The sequence below is a fragment of the Atta cephalotes genome (genome assembly GCF_000143395.1).
Source record: "Atta cephalotes unplaced genomic scaffold scaffold00027, whole genome shotgun sequence".
NCBI classification, from domain to species: domain Eukaryota; kingdom Metazoa; phylum Arthropoda; class Insecta; order Hymenoptera; family Formicidae; genus Atta; species Atta cephalotes.
Window position 1 is genome coordinate 3,831,611 of NW_012130091.1, and position 11,142 is coordinate 3,842,752.

General features: G+C 27.6%; 1 protein-coding gene across 1 annotated transcript in view; it reads left to right on the forward strand.

The window, feature by feature from the left end:
• The window catches only part of LOC105620617 (visual system homeobox 2-like), a 69,198-nt gene that overhangs the window by 49,526 nt on the left and 8,530 nt on the right, over positions 1-11,142 (forward strand). The window lies entirely within an intron of this gene.

The following is an 11,142-nucleotide window of genomic DNA, read 5'->3' on the forward strand; positions in this document are numbered from 1 at the left end:
TTTTTTCTTGGACATGAAGAGATTGATATTTTGAAATTGTATTGCTAAAGATGATTCCAAAGTGGACTGAAACGTACTATTTTTTGGATAAAGATTCTATTTCCTGGAATAAAGATTTAAGATTGAATATTAACTATCATGCTGACTCTCATTCACCCTGATTTTTTTTTATTTTTTGTCACTTACAACTACGTTTACGCAATTCTGGAACACGCATTAAGATTATGGTAACATTAAAAATCGACTATAAAAGAAATAATTTTTTAAAGCTGGCGATTACTGCTGAGTGGGAAATAATAGATTAATAAATTTTCTCATGGTAAATCCAAAGCAGGATTTTCTTTCATTCTTTTTTCTGTTTCCCTCTTTTTTAATATCTTCTTTTCTGACATCTCTTTTTTTTTCTTTTATACCTTTCTCCATTTTTTTCCTATTCTAAAATCTTTGGAGTAGAATCTAATTCTAAAAAATGAAATTTCTCTCTTAAAAATTGATATCTAATTGATATCTAATTGAGTTCCTTTTGCAGCACTGGCTCAATTGTCACTCTTATTCACTCCTTAGAATTAGATTTCATTTCAAAGATTTTAAAGAGTAGAAAAGAGGCTTTCTGTGAGATCCAAGATCTGTGCTATACTTGGCAAAGCAAAATATATGACCGAAGCAAATTGTGTTTCTTTTAAATATTAGTATGCAATAAATATGCGAGTAATTATTACAAAATATATTAGAATTGAGAGTGCCTTTTTGAAAGCTGCCTTTGATAAACTTTTTATTTTTACTCAATAATTTATAATTTATAATTATAAATTTTTGAAAAATACTAAAAATACTAATTGCGCGCGCGCGCGTGTGTGAGAGAGATTGGATGAGTGAATGATAGGATGAATAGATGGGTGGATGTTAGCTACTATACCAGTTGACTTCTATATCAGTTGGCTTTTATAAATTTAAATGTACAGCTCACTTTTGAAGCAAAACAGCAAGCAGAGTAAAATAGAAAGAAATCAACAATAAAATTGCCTTCAAATAAAATCTAAATTCTTTTATTCTATTCTTTTTTATTGTTTCAATGATAAAGAAAAAACGGAAGAGAGCAAGAGAGAGATTCTTCAAGTATCATAACGTCATCATGTAGTTTTCATCTATGCTGTCCCAATTGCGTGCGTGTGTACATTAGTGCAGCTTGCGTATATTGTACATCAGAGGTGCCTAAGTGGATTTAACTAAGAGAGTCCGCACCTTGCCTGTGCATCCCCACTACTAACTTATCACGTTTGTCGATTCGTATCGTAGACTAGGGGAAACGGGGAGAGCATGTGGAAGAAAATGGCCCGCGGGCCACGACTCGGACAATTCTGTATATATGTGAATGAGCGCGTTCCCAACATACGACATATACATATGCACGCAACCTGTACACGGCAGCCAGTGATTATATTTTGATATAATTCGAGGTACGAGGGCGGCTGCCGCGAACGGCGGGGGTGACTGGTGAGCCAAGTAGGAGGGAGACTGGAAGAGGGGAGGGCTGGGGAATCGCGCGGGGTGACGGCATGGGGTTGTCGAGGCTGCTTGAAGCGTGCAGGCGCGTACACATAGAGTGCCGGGGAACGACAAAGCGGCCATTACAGGATGGGTGCGGTCCCGCGGGCCAATCAGAGAGAAGAGTCAGGGACCGGACGGCCAATCAGAACGCGCTTTCCACCCGTCTTTTGTTTCTAAATTTGCGCGCGCGACGGGGACACAATATAACGAGGCGCGAGACGGAAAGAGGAGCTGATAATCATTAACGGGGATATTTTTGCATGGCGAGGTGGCGTCTTTCCTTCTCTGTCGCTCATTTCGTCTCATTTCTTTTTATTTTGTTCTTATATGCAGTTTTACTCTTTATTTTCAAATTTATTTTTGTCTTTCTTTGATTGAACTAGCGAGTTCTTTAGACATTCGCACAGTGTTTTTGTACATTATTTGAATTTAAGAAATTTTGAATTATGTATGGTTAAAAGATCATTGCAAATAAACATAACATCTAATCTAGAATGTTTATGTATATAAAACATACCAACAGATTATGTTTATATGTACAAAACATTGTACATTATTACTTAAATTTTTCTGTTTGTAGTATAATTATATTTTGTAGTGTAATTATATTTATATTAGTCCATTAAATATATTTATTCAATTGCACTTTGAATTTTTAAATAATGTATAAAGCCATGTATAAAGCAATGCTATGTTTACGTTTTTATATACTATATATAAATTTTTTAATATTTAAATGTATAAAACGTTTGATTGGAATACAATTAGCTTGAAAAATTTTAAAAAGGAATTATTCAGACATTAATAAATTAGAAAAAGCAGTTATATTTTCTTAAAAATTATGATTTAATAAGGCTAATAACGAAATCGTAAAAATAAAAATGTAATTAGCTTTCTAAAGAAGAAATGTAGATATATTGTTTATGAAATGAGGTAATTACAAGATAATAAATGAATGTTACAAGGACAAAATGAATTTGTCCATTATTTCACGTGTCTTTTTTTTCTTTTATGAAGAATAATATCAAAATATGAAAAAATCAAAAATAAAAAATTGATTACAGTTACTTAATACCTAATATAAATAAGAGATTGAATAAAATTAACTGAATTAATATTTTTTATTTTTTGAATTTTCGACTAATAAGTATTACGATTCTAAGAAACTTGAATGGAAGATTTCCGTTCTAATGAAAATTATCCTCTTGGTAATTTGACAATAAATCGATTTCTGAAGGGTGTCGAAGTATTATTTATTTAATAAAATTAATGATTTTAGATACATTAACCTGATCTAGGTAGAAATTAATTAGTTATGCTTATTAAATTTTACAAATTTGTTAATTATCATCCTTATTATGAATATACAAGATTTATAAGGAAGTTGTTCTAATAAACATTTTTGTATGAAGTCATTTTAATGGAAAATAAAAATATAGTTGAAAATAAAAATACAATGATAAAAGATAAGAGATTCTTACAATAAGATGGGAGTAAAATTTATAGAATAAGATAAAAATAAAATAAGTGGCATTTACGTGCATTGAATTTGCGCTTATTATAATTTTAATATTTGCACTAACATTAAATGATGTTAACATTGAGTTATACATTACTAAATTTGTGTAAAGTAACATTTAAATGAATAATGTAATCAAAACGCTTGTTGTTTAATTGATTGCATAAAACAGATTTAAAAATTATTTGATTTATATAATAGCAACAGAAACTATCGTTAAATACTACAAAGCTTGTTTTATATGTATGTTGATCATCATTTTTATTACTATTAATACAATAAAATTTTGATACTTTTGTTATCATTTTGCCAGTGTTACGGTTGTATAGTGTTACCCGAACTAAAATATCGAAGACAAGCAGTCGAAACCTCCTGCGGTGAAGTTAATCGAAATGTCTTCAACAGATTGTCGTATTGATCTTTTATATTTGAACCTTATGTATAAAATATTACTATATATGAGAAAACATATGTTTGTTGTGTATTGGATATTATAATGAAGAGAGCAATTAATGGTTTTTTTTATCGTAATTTTTTGGTGCTTTATTGTATTACATTACTACTGTGAAAAATTAAATGCTTAGAACTTCTAACACACAATCAATTTCCCTGTATACGATATAAGGGAGGCAATTTGTTATAGCGAGCTCATGTTCGCAACTTGGCTGCGTCTGATTGGCCGATAGAATCACGCACAAACGGACATAATTTCGGCGATCTGAGGGTTATGATTTCTTATGGGGTGAAAATTGCACACTGTGCTATTCCTACCAGCGTGCTATTCCTTTTGACGCGATCGATAGGAAGGGTTCCATGTTGCGGAGTGATTCAAACTAAATTATAATAGAAATGAATTATTATATGATTATAAAGCTGCATAAGCCAAGCATGCATTGTAAAATAACTTAGTTAATATTTTATTCTATAATTTAATGCTTCATAATTTAATGTTTCCGATGTTATTTTGCTTTTGTTCCTTTAGTTGTTCAACATAGTTGACTGTTGTTGACTAAAATTTACGAATAATAAGAAGGAAAGGATTTTTTTTATATGAATGAGGAATAATTTTTTTATTTAAATAAAAAATTTGTTTATTAAAATATTATATAGGCGAATAATTTGTTGAATTATACGATTGACTATGTTGATCCAAGTGTTCTAAAATTTTTTGTATTTTCGTAAGGGCGGCGATTTTTTTCCTTGGAATAATTTATTACGCGTAACGAGAATGTGAACTCGTGAAGAGAAAGATGGGAAGTGTATAGGATCGTGCCAGTGTTCCGTCGTAAGCGGCCCATTAGCGAGGAATTTTGACGTGATTCACACAATCGTCACGCGTTCGTTTGGACGAAGAAAGCAGAAGGATGGAAAGCCGCCTTCGAGTCGAAGAGAAAAAAAATTTATTTCAAGTAGCAGCTCGCAGTTCGCGATGCGCAAGTCATCCACAGAGCTCTCCAGGATTCTCACCCGAGTTCCACGTGAGTTCCCTGACAAAAGTTTCTCTGAAGGAATCCCCCTTCCTAACAACAAGGCCCCATTGTCAAGGCCCCGTTTGCACTCGGGCGCCATTGAGGATTCGTTAGAACGGCCAGCCAGGTAGGAGGCGCGAGTTGCTCCTCCGACAAGGCGTTCGACATTTCCTTTTCATTTTGCAAGATCACTCTGCCATGTTTTACGATATATATATTTCATATTGCTCTTTCATGATTAACAGTTCCGTCTAAAGCATTTTGTGGTTATTTTATATTTTTTATGTTCTTAGATAGGATCCTAGATAGGATCATGCATTGTTGAAAAATCTTTGGTAATGCTTAATATAGATATTGTCTATTCGTTTCCATTTAATTATATAGTACCTATATTATGTTTATTTAAAAAATATTATTTCAATTCAATAAAAATTAAGTTTAATAATCGAATTTTGGGGAATTTTGATTTCACAACTAGAAATACATGTTATTATCAAACATATCTTATTTATTAACATGTTTTATGTCGTGCTATTTTTACGCGATTCATTTATGTACCACCAATTGTGTACCATATAACAACTACTAATTCTATATTCTATATTTTATTCTATATATTCTATATAATAATATTATATAATAATAAATTATATATTCTACATTCTTTTAGAATATTATAATCTAATTGTATCACTTTACCGATGCGACACGGTATTGAATAAGTAAAATACAAGGTGTGATTGGAAATTTTAATATATATGTAACGGTTTATTTTTTAATCAGATTACTATTATTATAATATCCGTTAAATTAAAATATTTAAATTTTAATATTTAAATTTTTAATGTTAAATTTTTACGCAATCTCGTATGTAAAATATTATAAAATGTAATATTACGTGTATCTGCTAGTAGATGCATTATAAATGCATTATATAACAATATATTTTAATATTAAATAGAATCGCAAGAAAAAAAAATAAAAAGTGCAATAAAGAAATTGCTTAATGGAAACAGATTCCTAACTTATCATAAATACAGCGAATATTAAATAAGTTAAAATGATATTTTGCCAGGCTTCTTTCGTAATGTAGTTCACGTTAAAATTTAATACTACAAGCATCTTATAAGTAAGGTATATATCATGTCTTTCATGGTTAAAAAACAACTTGATGCAATTTACGAAATGGCGGCTACGGCTAACACTTGCGAAAGCAATGCGAGCAACATCGCTCGTAAAACGGGTGAAATGGCTTGTTCGAATTCGGTTTCGTCCAAGAAAGAGCTTTTTTTAGTACATACAGCTATTGTTGAATGCTTTCGTCGCTGTTTGCAGCTATTGTATTATTTGTAGGATCGAATCGAAAATAAGGTGAAATTCTATTACTATAATTTTTTTGTAACAGCTGTATATAAAGAACTAATATACTGTATATATTTATGGCAATAATAATTATCTGTGGATAATTCTAAATAAATTTTGGCAGGAAGCACTGTACAAACGATAATAAAATTTCAAGACTTATATTCTATTTCTATAGAAAATATCTATAATTAGAAAAAAATCTAATGAATGTTTGTATTACAGAAAGTATACCTAAAAAAACAATTTAATTTATAATTTAATTAAGATATCTGCTTATATAATAAGACCCTCTTAATTAATTTTATTTTTTAAAATTCTATTTATGGGAATTATTGAAATAAACTGAAATAAATAAGTAAAAATCAAATCTTCATTTCATTCACTCCCAAAAATAAAAATATACTGTTTATATAGAATATGTGTAAATGAACGAAAAAAATTTTGTTAAACTTTGACATTAGGCCTTATTACATGCATATAAATATAATAAGAATCCAAATCAGAAGTAAATTAAAAATAACAAAAAAAGAAAATATTTTCTTTCTAAATCAAATTTTAGAATTATTAATTATAGAAAGGAAATTTCTTAGGATTTACTCTGCTCTTAAATATTACAATTATCTTTAATTTTGTTTGTAATTAATCTCTTTAATCTTTAGAAATGTTCAATTTAAATCAATTTTGGCTTAAAAGATAGCAGCATTGAAAATCACTATTTTTTAGCATAAACCACATAACAAACAAATAATAACAGCTATAATAATAATCACATAAAAAAAAGTAGATCTTATTTAATAAATATATTGTTAAAATACTTATACTTATTTAAAAAAATTGATTTATTAGTTATATTTTAGTTAGGAAGTTAAATAATATGAATGAATAGTAAATTATGAAACATTGTATACTGTAAATTTTAGCGGATTGTTATAAAAATTGCTCATATTAGGCTCATATACACAAATTTTTGTTGTGTTAAACAAACGTGTTGTTACTGATTCCAATTCTTTAATCCTTTTTTTATTTACTTCCTATGACACATCATTTAAATATATATTGCAGATGTAAATTTTTAAAGTAATATTTAAAAGTGGACCTTATTTAGTGCCTGGGTCTTATTCGGCACAGATACCTTATATGTATATATTATATTTAGCAACAATTAAATTAAATTAATTTACAGAATTCAAATATATATAATTATAAAATAATTTTACATAATTTATCAATATAAATTAGACATACAAAAGAGAATTAAATTAGCTATTTCTTGTTTGCTAAAATGAAAGAGTATCAAGTACAAATTATATATCATGTTAAAGGGTTACTTAAGCAGAATAATGTTTATCTTGGAAAAATATTAATAATATAAGAGAAATTGTGATAAAAGTCAATAAATATGTTATTACATTTATTAATAAAAAATTGTTAAGTATGATATTAAGATATCTCAGAAATTAAGCAACAACATTTGTTATTTAAACATGTATAACTTGGAGGAGATTTCCGAGCGATGGACAAGCGACGAAGAGTTTGTGATACAAAAATATTTATTTAGTTTCAAATTTTAGCCTTAAATAACAAAATATGCTTATTAAGTTATATATGTTTAAGTACATACATACAATACAATTTTGCTTAATTCCCGGAATTCTTGATGTCTTACGTAATAACTTTATTCTTTGACAACATTTTTATTTTTGATAATGATTTTTCCATGTTCCTGATATTTCTTCCATTATAAGCACTACTTACTCGATCTAAGTAAATACTTATATACTACATATAATTTTTACATTTCGGAATTTATTTATTTTAGACGAAAAACAGCTCTAACTTAACATTCTTTTTTATATTTTTATTATTCACTGTTATGAATAAGTTATCCTATCCTAAAAATATACATATTTTAATTTGTACTAAATATTCTGAATATTGTCCAACTTATTATATATTGTACATGATATGATGATCGTAAAGAAAATATTTCAGTTTTCTAATAATTTTCTACAAGATTATATATTGTATAGAAATACGCGTATTTTGGCTACTTTAACAACTAATAACTTAGTATACTATGTTTTCTGATGTATCAAATGCTTCCACTATATTGCATCATACGTTGTAGAATAAGCATTTTCAGTATCGTAAATATAATATTTAGAATCGACAGTTGAGCGGGATAAAGAAAATTCGTTGGAAGATACAATTTTCTGGAACGTAATGAGAAATTGAGTCACGTCTGTGTTGCTACAAGTAACTTTTCTCCTTTTCGTATTCTCAACTTCTTTTCTTTCTTTTTCTCCTTATCTTTCTCTATATCAACTTCTTCGATTTTCTACAATGTCTTACATTTCTCCGCCTATTCTTGGATCGAGTCACAGGATTAGTCGTAGAGAAGACGTGCTAAGAAAGGGTAATGGCGCGGAAACGGCTCAAATGATCCGCGAATTTTCAGGCAGACGAGACTTCCTACTCGTGTTTATGTTTAGTAGGCACCCACCATCGTAAGTCATTGAGAATTATGCCGATATTACCATTCACAAGGAATTTATGGTAATTCACAAATCAGTTGTAGTTTCTTCTTTCTATTATTGATGTCACGCCGTCATTCTCGGAAACGACCTTCTGCACTGTACTCTGATTATTATTGATCTCTTGACATTTTTTGATATAGAACGTACTTCAAGTGTCTTTAATAAGCAGCGAAAATTACTTACTGCTGCGATGTCGTAGATATATAGATAAAGGAGCCAACGGCAATGTCTCGCGCCATATCTTAGCGCCGAGATACTACCGTGTATTTAGATACAACGTGCTACTGCAAATTCACATGCAAATTCACTTCTTCTTAGAATTAAATTTAATGATTTCACACTCATTTTCTAATAACAAACATAAAATTTATATTGAATAATGAATATTGATTATAATTTAGTATAAAATTATATAAAATTATTTCTCCGTTATTGTTACTAAGATTTTAAATATATATATATATTTTTTAATTTTAATATCACTAAAGTTATGCTATAAAATCGTAGATGTAGAAGAAGAATACGATAGTAAAGTCAATGTTGAAAGAACTTGAAAAGAGATTAAATTATTTTTTAATTTTTAAAACGTAGCATTGTGAAAAAAGAAGATTTATTTACGATTTTATTGTAGAAGTAGTAATATGTAATATAAAATATTTCTATATTATGTTACAAATTAAATAAACTGTATTATAAACTATAATATTTTAAGAAAAATTTTTATGTTTTATAAAAATTTTTTAAATTTTTTACAAATTTTCACTAAGATACATAAAAATTTTTATAACATTACTTAATTTATATACTTAATTTATATTTTTTGTAATTTATAAAAGAGAAATTAGTATATTCTATTTTTGTGATAATATTGTACAAATGAAAACACATGTTTCCACAATATTTTATACATACACGCAACAAATGTTTACAACATTTCATTTAGTATACATTTTATATAAGTAAAAGCAATGTATTCCTATAGAAACAATATAATATATAATAATGTCTTTCTGTGTTTTTAATTTTGTATAAAATTATTTATTTAAAAGTGTGTAAGTATTTTTTTATTTACTATTTTAGTATAAGTAATGTTAATTCTTATATAAACATTTCTGTAGCATTTGTTTAGAATTGTTGCAAATTCTAGTATTATTAGATATATTTAGAAATTTTATTAAAAGATCTTATTCTATTTTATTTTAAAAAATCTTACTAAATATATTAGACTGACAAGAAAAAAAATATTTTTTTCAATCTCAGTTCAAAAGCTTCCATTTCATGCTAAAAAACATAAATTTTTATTTAAAAATATTAAGATTTAGAGAATTAGATTTAGAGATTTAGGTTAATGAACGATTTTTAAATCAAAGTTTCAATTTTCCTTAATATATGATTTGATGCAAAAATAGCTTAATCCGAATTTTAAATGTGATACTGTATGTTTTTTGGTCACTTGAACACGATGCAATAATTCATTTAACCGATATATTTTAAGAAATACAGCCCAATTGATGTGAAAAAATGACCAAATTTTGAGTTCAAGGTCGATTTTAACAAGGTTCCAAGCGTTCAGATATGTCGTCATTCCTCTCAAATTATCTGTTTACGTAGAACAAGATCCAGTTGGAATTTTTCCGGGAAATTTCCTACAGGGCCTTTAAATGTTGCATTTAACTGGATTATAAATCGTTTTACATAATAAACAAAATATACTACATAATATGCAATTTATTTCAATTAATTAAATACTATTTTTTTGTATTATATACTCATTTTATTTTCTAATAAAAAGTCTTTTATTGTCAAATTGAGACATTTAATTTAAGGATGTCAAAATCACAAAACGATATACTTTAGAATTTGTAAAAAAAATTTTTCCTTGCTAAGGTAATATTTTTCACAATAAGTTTTTTACCAAATTAACTTAGGAGAGGGGGGATTATTTCATATGGGGAATGTTTCCGCGAATATTTCGGTGTCTTACCATGTTTATATTATTAGCGTCTCAATCAATTGTGATTAATCTGTTTCGATGCACAGTCATCATCTGAGATAATTAAATTTAAATCAAGAATATATATTATATTCATTATTCTAATTTTGATTATGGCGTTCTCTATCACATTTATGTATATGATTTACAAGGTCATACTTATTTTTAAAATATAGATATATCATCTTATATTTGTTTTATACAAATTTTTATTTACATTATTTAATTATTGTTAATTCGTACAATTAGAGTTTTTTTTATAAAAACTTTATCGTGAAAAAAATTATTATTGTTTTAAATTATTGTTTTAAATTGTTTGAAATTATTTATTAGTGTAAATAATGATTTGCCGATTAAATAACAAAAAGATTACTTGTTATTTTGACAATTATTATATATTGATAGTTAGTATTTGATAGATATAAACAAACGAACATTGAAAATCTCTTTATTTGCCGAAAAGTTATTTCTCTACCATGGATGTGAGTTATGTGACAGGTGGATATTCGGCTAAGAATTTTATAAGGACTCAAAACTGATTGTAAGGATCTAGAGGAAACGTCAACATCTTTAAAAGTGGGATTAATGCTGAATAAATAATATTGAGACCTGAAATTAGCTATTTCCGACTGAGTAAAATAAATATTTTCTTATCGACCGTTCTAGGGATTATGAAAATCTTTGGAGTTGAATGTATGTACACACATGCAT